A 12,126-nucleotide genomic window follows, 5' to 3' on the forward strand; every position below is an offset into this window, starting at 1 on the left:
AAAAAGAATTGAAAGAAATGAGGACAACCTTGGGGACCTCTGGGACAGTGTTAAAAGCCCCAACATTCAAATCACAGGAGTCCCAGAGGAAGACAAAAAGAAAGGGCATGAGAAAATACTTGAGGAGATAATAGTTGAAAACTTCCATAAAATGGGGAAGGAAATAGCCACCCAAGTCCAAGAAACCCAGAGAGTCCCAAACAGGATAAACCCAAGGCAAAACACCCCAAGACACATATTAATCAAATTAATGAAGATCAAACACAAAGAGCAAATATTAAAAGCAGCAAGGGAAAAGCAACAAATAACACACAAGGGGATTCCCATAAGGATAACAGCTGATCTTTCAATAGAAGTTCTTCAGGCCAGAAGGGAATGGCAGGACATACTTAAAGGGATGAAAGATAGAAATCTACAACCCAGATTATGATATCCAGCAAGAATCTCATTCAAATATGAAGGAGAAATCAAAAGCTTTACAGACAAGCAAAAGCTCAGAGAATTCAGCACCACCAAACCAGCTCTTCAACAAATGATAAAGGATCTTCTCTAGACAGGAAACACAGAAAAAGTTTATAAATTCGAACCCAAAACAACAAAATACACGGCAATAGGATCATACTTACCAATAATCACCTTAAGTGTAAATGGGTTCAATGCCCCAACCAAAAGACAAAGACTGGCTGAATGGATACAAAAAGAAGACCCCTATAAATGCTGTCTACAAGAGACCCACCTCAAAACAAGTGACACATACAGACTGAAAGTGAAGGGTTGGAAAAAGATATTTCACGCAAATGGAGAACAAAAGAAAGCAGGGGTGGCAATACTCCTATCAGATAAAATAGACTTTAAAAGAAAGGCTGTGGAAAGAGTCAAAGAAGGACACTACATAATGATCAAAGAATCAATCCAAGAAGAAGATATAACAATTATAAATATATATGCACCCAACATAGGAGCACCACAATATGTAAGGCAAATGCTAGCAAGTATGAAAGGGGAAATTAATAGTAACACAATAATAGTGGGAGACTTTAATACCTCACTCACACCTATGGATAGATCAACCAAACAGAAAATTAGCAACGAAACACAAACTTTAAATGATACAATGGACCAGTTAGTCCTAATTGATATCTACAGAACATTTCACCCCAAAACAATGAATTTCACCTTTTTCTCAAGTGCACACAGAACACTTGCCAGGATAGATCACACCCTGGGCCATAAATCTAGCCTTGGTAAATTCAGAAAAACTGAAATCATTTCAAGCATCCTTCCTGATCACAATGCGGTAAGCTTAGATGTCAACTACAGGAAAAAAACTATTAAAAATACAAACATATGGAGGCTAAAAAACACACTTCTGAATAACCAACAAATCACAGAAGAAATCAAAATATGCATAGAAACAAGTGAAAATGAAAATATGGCAACCCAAAACCTATGGGATTCAATAAAAGCAATGCTAGGGGGAAGGTTCATAGCAATACAAGCTTACCTCAGGAAATGAGAAAAATCAAATAAATCAAATAACTTTACACCTAAAGCAACTAGAAAAGGAGAAATGAAGAACCCCAGGGTTAGTAGAAGGAAAGAAATCATAAAAATTAGGGCAGAAATAAATGGAAAAGAAACAAAGGAGACTATAGCTGGTTCTTTTAGAAGATAAATAAAATGGACAAACTATTAACCAGACTCATCAAGAAAAAAAGGGAGAAGAATCAAATCAACAAAATCAGAAATGAACATGGAGAAATCACAACAACAGACAACACAGAAATACAAAGGATCATAAGAGTCTACTATCAGCAACTATATGACAATAAAATGGACAACTTGGAAGAAATGGACGAATTCTTAGAAAAGTATAACCTTCCAAAACTGAACCAGGAATAGAAAATCTTAACAGACCCATCCCAAGAACGGAAGTTGAAATTGTAACAAAAAATCTTCCAACAAAGAGAAGCCCAGGACCAGATGGCTTCACAGATGAATTCTACCAAAATTTAGAGAAGAGCTAAAGCCTATCCTATTCAAACTATTCCAGAAAATTGCAGGGGAAGGTAAACTCCCAAACTCATTCTATGAGGCCACCATCACCCTAATACCAAAATCAGACAAAGATGCCACAAAAAATGAAATCTACAGGCCAATATCACTGATGAACATAGATGCAAAAATCCTCAGCAAAATTCTAGCAAACAGAATCCATGATGATCATACATCATGACCAAGTGGGCTTTATCCCAGGGATATAAGGATTCTTCAATATTTGCAAATCAATCAATGCAATATACCACATTAACAAATTGAAAGATAAAAACCATATGATATTATCTTCTCTAACACCATACACAAAAATAAACTCAAAATGGATTAAAGATCTAAATGGAAGACAAGAAACTTTAAAACTTCTAAAGGAAAACATAGGCAAAACACTCTCTGACACAAATCACAGCAGGCTGCTCTATGACCCACCTCTCAGAGTAATGGAAATAAAAGCAAAAATAAACAAATGGGACCTAATTAAACTTAAGAGCTTTTGCACAATGAAGGAAACTATAAGCAAGGTGAAAAGACAGCCTTCAGAATGGGAGAAAATAGTAGCAAATGAAGCAACTGACAAAGAATTAATCTAAAAAATATGCAAGCAGCTCATGCAGCTCAATACCAGAAAAATAAATGACCCAATCAAAAAATGGGCCAAAGAACTAAACAGACATTTCTCCAAAGAAGACATATAGATGGCTAAGGAACACATGAAAAGATGCTCAACATCACTCATTATCAGAGAAATGCAAATCAAAACCACAGTGAGGTACCATCTCAAGCTGGTCAAAATGGTTGCTATCAAAAAGTTTACAAACAATAAATGCCGGAGAGGGTGTGGAGAAAAGGGAACCCTCTTACACTGTTGGTGGGAATGCAAACTAGTATAGCCACTATGGATAACAGTGTGGAGAGTCCTTAAAAAACTGGAAATAGAACTGCCATATGACCCAGCAATCCCACTCCTGGGCATACACACCAAGGGAACCAGATCTCAAAGAGACACGTGCACCCCAATGTTCATCACAGCACTGTTTATAATAGCCAGGACATGGAAGCAACCTAGATGCCCATCAGCAAACGAATGGATAAGGAAGCTGCGGTACATACACACCATGGAATATTACTCAGCCATTAAAAAGAATGCATTTGAATCAGTTCTAATGAGATGTATGAAACTGGAGCCTATTATACAGAGTGAAGTAAGTCAGAAAGAGAAACACCAATACAGTATATTAACACATATATATGGAATTTACAAAGATGGTAACAATGACCCTATATGTGAGACAGCAAAAGAGACACAGATGTAAAGAACAGACTTTTGGACTCTGTGGGAGAAGGCAAGGGTGGGAGGATTTGAGAGAACAGCATTGAAACATGTGTATTACCATATGTGAAAAAGATTGCCAGTCCAGGTTGGATGCATGAGGCAGGGCGCTCAAGGCCGGTGCACTGGGATGACCCAACGGGATGGGATGGGGAGGAAGATGGGAGGGGGGCTCAGGATGGGGAACACATGTACACCCATCGCTAATTCATGTCAGTGTATGGCAAAAGCCACTACAATAGTGTAAAGTAATTAGCCTCCAGTTAAAATAAATTAATTAATTAAAAAAAAGACATTGCATTTCAGCTAATACATACCACACACAGGAGCATGCATAGACACGTGTGTGCATGCACACACACACACATACACACCATCTCTCACACAGTCTCACTGCTGTTGAGTCAATTAAAGAAAATACCATCTGAATAAAGTTGAGAAAAAACTACAGATCCAAGTATATTCAACAAAATGACATGATTCTTGTACTATGTGCTTAAATTCCCTGTTGTTGGTCCCTTTGTTAATTGTTGTTTCTAATCACTTTGCCATCAAATTCTGGCTTCACGGTCTTTCTCAAAAGCCACCCATATCATCTTTTATGTGATTTATCTAAATAGACGTGATTTCTCCTATCTCTGACCCCTCAGTAATTTGTTTCAATGATTCATATGAAATGTATTATACCCCATCATACACTGTTATTCTTCTATTTCTCTCCAATAGAATAGAAGGTCTTTAAAATAGAGCTTATTCACCATTGCCTATCCTGCATCTAATCAAGAGTCAGTAAAATTTTTTGACATTTGTAAATGTGGAAGGAAAAACTTGGCTTTCAACACATACCTGGAGTGTCATGTGTACCATCTATCTTTTATTTGTGTCTTTCTTCATCTAGCTGATAATCCTTAGATGCCCACTGTAATGAAGACCCTCAGCTATTACTAATAATCTATAGAATAAAATTAGTAAGACATTATGGATACATCAGGAAGAACAAGGAAAAAAAAAACACCGCTCTATACATTTTGATACTTTAGCAAATATTTTACTGTAGAAATCTCTAACTTTGCTCCTTGGGAAAAAAATGTATTCACACAGTGAGGGTCAAGATACATAGTTCCATTTGAATTTCATGTTTATCCTAGACCTGTCCTTGAAATTCACCTTTTCTCCTGAGATACATCTATGTTCTGAATCTGATTGCTCACTCTCATTTCAGGCAGTATGGCTGATGTGGGCTTGAGGCATCTCAAAATAATTATTAAGCTTTCAATTTGTGCCAATCCCTGTGAGGTGTGAATCAGACACACACCTTATTCCTGAAAGCTTCCTAAGGTGGTAGGGGGCTCAACTCTGTGTGCAGAAAGAGATCACGTGGAAGCTCTAAGAGGGTCAGGGGAGAAGACAGGAGGCATTTGCCCTCAGTCTGGAAGGATGGGGCCACTTATTAGGGAGCAGGGGACAGAATGGTCCATTGAGGAAACAGCGGCTGTCATAGGCATTTGTCTCACATTTGTCTCCCAGGTAGAAATTTACCTGGGCATGTCCAAGAGGACACACGCTCTCCAAAGCTGTACCAGTTTGTCTTTCCTCCATGGAAGGTGATTGTAAACCATTTCTTCATTGTCTTCACTCTCCTGTCAACAAGGACGCTTTAATTTTTATTTTTATTGGAGTATAGTTGCTTTACAATGTTGTGTTAATTTCTGCTGTGCAGCAAAGTAAATCAGTTATATGTATAACATACATCCACTTTTTTAGATTTCCTTCCCATTTAGGTCACCAGAGAACACTGAATAGAGTTTCCTGAGCAATACAGAAGGTTCTGATTAGTTATTTTATATATAATAGTGTATATATGTCAATAAAGGGATGCTTTAAATGTGAACCAAATCCATGATTATAGAGTAACTGCCACTCTTAGAGGACAAAAAAGTTCAAAATAAATCCAATAAGGTGAGATGATCTTTCTCTCTCTAAGCTTTCCAATCTTTTCAGTCTTTGCTCAGTAAGGATGCAGAATTTTTTTTTTCTTTCTTGGGAAAGCAGTGGGAGGTGTGAAGTAATAAAAACCTATTCTGTGTTGCCCTGGGAGGTCTCTGTTCAGTACTTAGTAGCACATGGCTGGCACTTGAGATTGAGGGTTTGGGGAGTTAACCAGAGTGCACTAAAGCTTGGAGGAAAGGTTCCCTTGGGGAATTAGACATTTTAGTGGGACAATGAAATTTCATCGACTGAGAAGGGCTAAACAAAAACTTTTACCAAAGGTTCTGGGAAGTGGAAAGAGCACTGGGAGAACTGTGATGCAGAGGAAACTACTGCATGATGTACCACATGCTCAAGTTTGCTTGAGGGGCTCACTGCCTTCTGCCCTGGTCTGCCCAAACCCAGACCGAGTGCATACACCCAACACCTGGACTGGTGGACCCTACTCTTCCTGTCTGTGTTCCAGCTCCCGGCACCTGCTGCTGAGATTCTGGGCTCTGGTACTTAAGGCTTCAAGCTGCCAGAGCACCTTCCCTGGTACAGTGGTACTGAGACCAAGCAGGACGCTATGGGGCTCCTGGGCACAAACGCCTTGTTATGCCCATTTCTGATCGCAGGCAATAGGCTCCATTCAGCACCCATGATCTTCCCTGAGTTCCAAAGGGCAGGTTCAAATGGCTGCTAATTAGGGAAGGGAGGGGGTGCAGAGACAGAGGAGGAACAGTCAAGAGACAAGAGCCGCGGGACTTCCCTGGTGGTCCAGTGAGCTTCCACTGCAAGGGGTGCAGATTTGATCCCTGGTGGAAACGAAGATCCCATATGTTGAGAGGTCAAAGACAAGATGAAATAAAACAGGAAGAAACAATGGTGCAGCCGTGGGTCAAGGTCCTGGTTCTCCCTCAGCAGACACACATAACAATATCTTTGAGCTATTCTGTAGATACTGAAACCCCCACCAGGTAGAAGGAAACTGGATGCTGCCCACAAGCACATAGACTCAGACCTGTTGGAATCAGAAAGTTGCCGATGCTGACTCCCATTTACCTCACCACCAGCCAATCAGCAGAATGTCCACAAGCTGGTCACTCCCTCTTTGAACAATTACTGCAAAACTTCTCACTATCCACTCCAGGTTGGGACACAGTTTTCAGGGCATTAACCTGCTGTGGCTCCCTTTGCCTGGCAAAGCAACGAAGCTATTCTTTTTCTACTTCACCCAAAGCTCTGTCTCCAAAAATTACTTTGCTGTCAGGGTACAAAGAGCGGATTTGGCTTCATGAGCAAGTTAAACCCACCGAAAAGTATTTGTGTGACTGTTGCCTTGGTTCTTCCCAGGATGGAACCTAGTTAGTAGATGTATTCTACATGCATAAGAGAAAAGCTATTTCATTACACTCTTGGATGCTTTTAGTCATGAGGTCTGAAGTTTTTTTCTGGACCCTGAGAAAGTCACCCCTGGGTGTTAGCGGTGCCATAAAGTGGAAAGATCCTGAAACCCTGAGTCACTACTTGGCAGGGAATTGCCAGGAATTTTCACACTTAACTTCACAGAAGGGAAAAATCAGTGACTTTTGTGCATTCTCTCTAAGATTTGTGAGCTGAAGTATTTAATAGGATTAGCCTACTGGATAATTCATCTCCCAACTAGCTTTATCAAGGGGAATGCTTCTCTCTTTTTCAAGGTATACCCACATTAAAGTGTGTCTGTTGTGAGATAAACTTTTGTGTAACTTTCCTGTTTTGTCTAATCATCATTGCAAAATATGGTTTCTTTGCCCCTGCTCTTTTTCAGGCCCAGCAACAGGAACAGGATGATTCAGTCTGGCTTGAAATAAGAGTCATCTACTGCACTGGCCAAAAAGTTCATTCAGGTAAGATGTTATGGGAAAGCCTGGATGATCTTCTTGGCCAACCCATACATAGGTGATAATAGAAAAGAAAAAAAAGTTTTTTTTCTTTTTTTAGATATGCTGAAAAGACAAAAACCAAATACTTTAGAAAGTAAACCTAGGGAGGAATACTTATATTTCTTGAAGAGAAGATTTAGAAATGTACCTATTGTTCCAGGAGACTGAATTTTTTCAGTTGTTTCAATGCTTATGAGAAATAGTATGAGACTTTTATGATACTGATACATAGGTTAGAGTTTAAAAGGAGGCACATTTCATGGTTTGGATCTGACGTGGTAGGAGAGGGCCCTGTATGTTGCAGTGACTTATATACCCAAAGGTATCCTAAACACTGCAAGTAACCTTATATTAGCAGGAAAAGCAAGGAAGAGGGAGAAGAGGGGTCAATGAACTTTACCTTCCAGAAGCTGCTTCCAAGTCCTCTCTTCTCCGGGACAGAAGTCAGGTGAAAGGTCTCTAAGGTTTCTAATAAGTTTACAACTTAGGAGAGGGTGGGGCAAATTGAGCAAGTATTGACATATACACACTACCATGTGTAAAATAGCTAGCTAGTGGGAAGCTGTTACATAGCACAGGGAGCTCAATGTGGTGCTCTGTGCTGACCTAGGGGAGTGGGATTGGGGGTGGCCGGAAGGGAGGCTCAGGAAGGAAGTGATATATGTACACATGTGGCTGATTCATGTTGTTGTGCAGTAGAAACTAACACAGCATCGTAAAGCAATTATATTCCAATTAAAGAGTAAATGAAAAACAAAAAACAAAAGAAACTCAGGTAGTAAGAAACAGAAGAGATACTGGCAATGGTAATGCAGCATTTGCCTCAAGCCTCAAGTCATGGGGAGTGGACTGAACGAAGCGACATTTGATGAAAGCCTAGGCATTCTCACTCGTAGGCTTTCAGGACACATGGCTGCAGGCCTTGCAACACAGCGTTACTATACAAAGAGAAGATGGCTGTGGCCTCACTGTTTCATATGTTCCCAGCTAATCTCTACCCTTCTTGAGAAGAACTCAGTTTTATATTCCTTTTTACCCCCTGGCCATCCTTACCCAGTCATACCTAGGAAAGTTTTCAGCGTTTAATAGGTGCTGAGACTGATTTATTGGTCTCCCCCTGTGACAAACTGCATGCTCTCATTGTGTGTGACTCGTATTTATGAATTGTTAGAAAAATAATGACTAACTGTATTTTTGAAGACTAACGTGAAGCTCAATACTCGTGATTTAAAGACATTTATACAAAACTTTATTATAAAGGCAGTCTTTATTGTGTGAGCAGTCATGTACTGCTTTAAGCCTCCAAGTTATAATAATAACATTAAGTTTATAGTGTGAATATTAACAATATTAACATATTTGAACATTTTAATCATGCAAAGTAGTAAACACTTTTGAATTTAACTCTTTTCTTCTGCTTCCTTTACCGATTTCATTTGAATAAATTGTCACTTTAAATACTTGTCTACAGTGGTGATCAGTTTGTAAAATGCAGAATACTGAGTTACTCTGTTGTGTACCTGGAACTAACAGAGTGCTGTAGGTCAATTATTCTTGAAAAAAAAGTTTGTCTATGATATAAATATTTTCCTTTTAGTACTATACTTCCAGAGAGGGATAGCATCATCATTTCAGACTCATGTAGTACGCATATGGCATCATTCTTCTCTGGAGTTTTAATATAAACAGTATTATTGAAATAAATGTGAATTTCAATCACAAACATTGATTGGATATCTTTTGTTTTTCAGGAAATGTGTCAACTGCTTTTGGCCATGAGAAAACACAGGGAAATAGGAAATTCCTTTTAAGATCCAAGGTCAATTGAGGAAAGAAGATTGCTAGCTCTCAAAGAAAGAAATTTTGCAAGATCTGTTTTCTAAGTGAATGCATGGACCATTCGGCTCCCCTCAGTGTGGCATGGAGTTAAGTCCTAATTTCTATTCTGAAGGATCCCTCCATCTGTAATTTCTAAATCAGGGTAGATGACTGGTTAACCTAGCTGATTCAGGAACACAGGGCTAAGGGTTTGTGGCTTGAGAGTTGACCTTGTTGCCAACCTCACTTATTTCAATGACACAAAATGTGCCCGTCCTAAGTCCCCTAAGCCTACAGCGATGTCACTCAAAGTGTGGTCCTGGACTGAGTGGGGGCTAATGGACCATGGTACATAAAGAAAGTGAGAGTAAGCACTGAGAAAGCGTTCAGAAGTCTTTATAGCAATTTACAGAGTAACTGCATGCATTTTCAATCTAATGGTAATTTAAGAACTGGAGTTCTATTCCAGGTATCTTCTAATTTCATTTTTATACTAACTGGCTTTTAGTGCAGTTTATAAAAGTATCTGCTCATAAGACATTAGAAAACAAAATAAGCCTTTGACCACAGATAGTATGAGAATTGGCATGAGATACACTGTCTTGGGTACAAGAATGTGCCTTAGAGGAAGAGTTCATGAGTTTAAACGTCAAGTCTATTGTTTCCTGGTGGTGTGAAAATAAGTCAATTGATTAACTTCTCTGTGTTCACTTTTGTTGTTTCATTGTGAGGTTACTTTTACTACATCCTCTTAGGATCATTTGATAATGTAAACCAGTTAAAACAGTCTGATACATTGTGAGGGTTCCTATTCTTGCATACTAGGGGGACAAGACTATAGCAAGGTAGTTTAGTTATGATGAGAATTCTGGAGAGCAGAATCTAGGAAAAAGTTTCTGTGAGCCTAATGGATTCCGCAGTGATTCTCTCCAGAAACAGATCTCTAATATGCTGAGGGGTCTAACCCTGTAAGAAGTTATATCCTGAGAGTTTAATAGTTTCATTACACTCTGTGCTGTATCAGCTTGTCAATGGATGGTAACAAGGCTGTACAAAAGTTAACGAGGTCTAAAGTACCAAAAGGAATGACTGTTTCTAACACCTTTCTTGGTATTGATCACTGAGGAGGACTTTCTTCTCTCTCCTTGCTATTTTTTGAAATTCTGCATTCAAATGGGTCTATCTTTCCTTTTCTCCTTTGCCTTTCCTACCCTTCTTTTCTTAGCTACTTGTAAGGCCTACTCAGACAGCCATTTTGCCTTTCTTTTTCTTGGGGATGGTTTTGATCATTGCCTCCTGTACAAAGTCACAAACCTCCATCCATAGTTCTTCAGGCACTCTATCAGATTTAATCCCTTGAAACTATTTCTCACTTCCACTGTATACTTGTAAGAGATTTGATTTAGGTCTGGATGGTATCACTGATTTGATGGACATGAGTTTTAGTAAACTCCGGGAGTTGATGATGAACAGGGAGGCCTGGCGTGCTGCGATTCATGGGGTTGCAAAGAGTCAGACACGACTGAGTGACTGAACTGAACTGATACCTGAATGGTCTAGTGGTTTACCCTGCTTTCTTCAATTTAAGTCAGAATTTGGCAATAAAGAGCTCATGATCTATCTGAGTCACAGTCAGCTCCCAGTCTTTTTTTGCTGACTGTATAGAGCTTCTCCATCTTTGGCTGCAAATAATACAATCAATCTGATTTTGGTATTGACCATCTGGTGATGTCCACATGTAGAGTCTTCTCTTGTGTTGTTGGAAGAGGGTGTTTGCCATGACCAGTGCGTTCTCTTAGAAAAACTCTGTTAGCTTTTGCCCTGCTGCATTCCGTACTCCAAGGCCAAATTTGTCTGTTACTCCAGGTGTTTCTTGACTTCCTACTTTTGCATTACAGTCCCCTATGATGAAAAGGACATTTTTTTGTGTGTGTTAGTTCTAGGTCTTGTAGGTCATCATAGAACCATTCAGCTTCTTTGGCATTACTGGTCAGGGCATAGACTTGGATTACTGTGATACTGAACAGTTTGCCTTGGAAACAAACAGAGATTCTGTTGTTTTTGAGATTACATCCAAGTTCTGCATTGTGGACTCTTTGTTGACTGTGATGGCTACTCCATTTCTTCCAAGGGATTCTTGCCCACAGTAGTAGATATAATGGTTGCTGCTGCTGCTAAGTCACTTCAGTCGTGTCCGACTCTGTGCGACCCCATAGACGGCAGCCCACCAGGCTCCGCCGTCCCTGGGATTCTCCAGGCAAGAACACGGGAGTGGGCAGATATAATGATCATCTGAGTTAAATTCACCCATTCCAGTTGATTTTAAGTTCACTGATTCCTAAAATGTCCATGTTCACTCTTGCCATCTCCTGTTTGACCACTTCCAATTTACCTTAATTCAAGGACCTAACATTCCAGGTTCCTATGCAATATTGCTGACTTTACTTCCATTATCAGTCATATCCACAACTGGGTATTGTTTTTGCTTTGGTTACATCTCTTCATTCTTTCTGGAGTTATTTCTTCACTCATCTCCAGTAGCATACTGGGCAACTACCGACCTGGGGAGTTCATCTTTCAGTGTCTTATCTTTTTGCCTTTTCATACTGTTCATGGGGTTCTCAATGCAAGAATACTGAAGTGGTTTGCCATTCCCTTCTCCAGTGGACCACGTTTTGTCAGAACTCTCCACCATGACCCGTCTGTCTTGGGTGGCCTTACACAGCATGGCTTATAGTTTTGTTGAGTTAGAGAAGGCTGTGGTCCATGTGATCAGTCTGGTTAGTTTTCTGTGATTGTGTGGTTTTCATTCTGTCTGTCCTCTGATGAATAAGGATAAGAGGCATATGGAAGCTTCTCCATGGGAAAGACTGACTAAAGGGGAAACTGGGTCTTATTCTCATGGATGGAGCCACACTCAGTAAATCTTTAATCCAATTTTCTGTTGATGTACTGGGCTATGTTCCTCCCTGTTGTTTGTTCCCTCCACCAGAGACTCCTGGACACTCACGGGCAAGTCTGACTCAA

Source organism: Odocoileus virginianus, chromosome 32 (assembly GCF_023699985.2).
Source record: "Odocoileus virginianus isolate 20LAN1187 ecotype Illinois chromosome 32, Ovbor_1.2, whole genome shotgun sequence".
In the NCBI taxonomy this organism is placed as follows: domain Eukaryota; kingdom Metazoa; phylum Chordata; class Mammalia; order Artiodactyla; family Cervidae; genus Odocoileus; species Odocoileus virginianus.